General features: G+C 44.1%; 1 pseudogene; it reads right to left on the bottom strand.

Annotated features, from left to right (window-relative positions):
* Positions 1-472: 472 nt before the first annotated feature.
* On the bottom strand, positions 473-589 carry LOC124723994 (annotated as a pseudogene).
* Between the last annotated feature and the right edge of the window lie 1,413 nt (positions 590-2,002).

The following is a 2,002-nucleotide window of genomic DNA, read 5'->3' as shown; positions in this document are numbered from 1 at the left end:
CTTTCTATTTTGCCATTGTTTCAAGTTTAGTATATCTTATTCTTGTTTTCATGCTTGATCTGGGTTCAGTTTCTGTCGAGCTTTCTACTGAGCCCTCTTAGCACTAAATCTGAAGGGGTGAGATGGGGAGTTTCCCACGTAAGTAATAGAACGCAGTACATTGTTCTGGATGTCGAGTGTTTATCAGAGACAACGGTACCTTCAGGAGTGCCCCAGGGAAATGTGATAGGATTGTTCTCATTTTCTGTGTACACAAACGATGTGACAGATGTACTCCGTCTTCAGGCCGCAAGCGGCCCATCGGGACCATCAGACCGCCGTATCATCCTCAGCTGAGGATGCGGATAGGAGGGGCGTGTGGTCAGCACACCGCTCTCCCGGTCGTTATGATGGTTTTCTGTGACCGGAGCCGCTACTATTCTGTCGAGTAGCTCCTCAGTTGGCATCACGAGGCTGAGTGCACCCCGAAAAATGGCAACAGCGCATGGCGGCTGGATGGTCACCCATCCAAGTGCCGGCCACGCCCGACAGCGCTTTACTTCGGTGATCTCACGGGAACCGGTGTATCCACTGTGGCAAGGCCGTTGCCCATCTGACAGATAGGGTGAGCGGAAATCTGCGTCTATTTCCCGTTGACACTATAGTCTGCGGGAAGGTGTCTTCACTGAGTGACTGTAGAAGCATGTAAGATGACGTAGACAGAACTTCCGGTTAGTTTAATGAATGGTAGTTTGCTCTAAATGTAGAAAAATGTCAGTTAATGCGGATGAGCAGGAAAAAGAATCGCGTACTAAGCGCATCGTTGCAAAGCTGCATGGAATGGAACGAGCGTGTCAGGCTGGTGGTAAGGAACATGAATGGTCGATTTCGTGATGTTGGAAAATTTTGGGAAAGTGTAGCTCATGAAGGAGACCGCGAGTATAACACTTGTGCGGACCATCCTTGAGTACTGCTCGAGTTATTGGGTATCCCCCCCGGGTCGGATTAAAGAAAGGTGCCGTAGTAATTCAGAAGCGTGCTGTTAGTTTTGTTACCGGTAGGTTCAGTCAACCCGCAAGTGTTATGAAGATGCTTCGTCAACTCAAATGGGAATCCCTGGAAGGAAGACGACGTTCTTTTTGCGTAACCCTATTGAGAAAATTTAGGGAAGCGGCATTTGCAGCTAACGGCAAAAGGACTCTAAGCAGCCAACGTAGATTTCGCATAAGGATCGTGAACACAAGAGAAATTACGTTTCGTACTGATATTCCGTTACTTGGTTCTGCAGCGAATAGTTTTGCTTTTTCCAGCTTTCAGTTGGTACAATTCAGTGTTATCAGAAACTAATACAATTTGCAATTTATTAACTATGGTACTACGATAATATTTTTTATCAACGGAGTTCATTAAAGTAATATTTCCCCGTTATGTTTTATTTTTAATAAAAGGACTTATAAAACTACAAAATCTGCATAGAGAAATTGCAGAAGAGTAGTTTTAAAGGACGAAAGTGGACGGGGAGCAGCTTTGACAGTTATTCAGTTATTAAGTAACCTGTAGATACACGTTTAGCGGAAGAATTTGTTAATCAAGGAGGCGACTTTCAACTGACTAAGGCATTGGGCCGGTCAACAAAAGCAAAACAATACGCGTAGTTCCATCTCCAGTAACACTTAGTTCTAATTATTCTTAACCGATTTTTTAAACTCTGAAGTCGTGCAATTCGACAACACGTACTGACACACTTAAAAATGCACCGGCGCGGTTTAGATGAGCATAATTCGGGAGAAGGTGCTAAATTCATCGGAGGCGTTCATGCATCGAAGATCCATCTGCATGCGCTATTGCGGCAATTTTTGATATAAACTTAAGCGATGCTCACGAAAACTGTCAAATCGTAAAATTCCACTGAAGATGGCTTTCTGGTTGTCAGCGGAAATGTCGAGACATGTTTTCACCATCATGCTTTGCAATACCGAAATTTGATGGAACAGTTAGTTAGATGTTATCTTAATCGAAAAAA

The sequence above is a fragment of the Schistocerca piceifrons genome, chromosome 1, assembly GCF_021461385.2.
Source record: "Schistocerca piceifrons isolate TAMUIC-IGC-003096 chromosome 1, iqSchPice1.1, whole genome shotgun sequence".
Classification (NCBI taxonomy): domain Eukaryota; kingdom Metazoa; phylum Arthropoda; class Insecta; order Orthoptera; family Acrididae; genus Schistocerca; species Schistocerca piceifrons.
The sequence above is the reverse complement of the archived record's forward strand: the minus strand, read 5'-3'. Positions and strand labels throughout refer to the sequence as shown.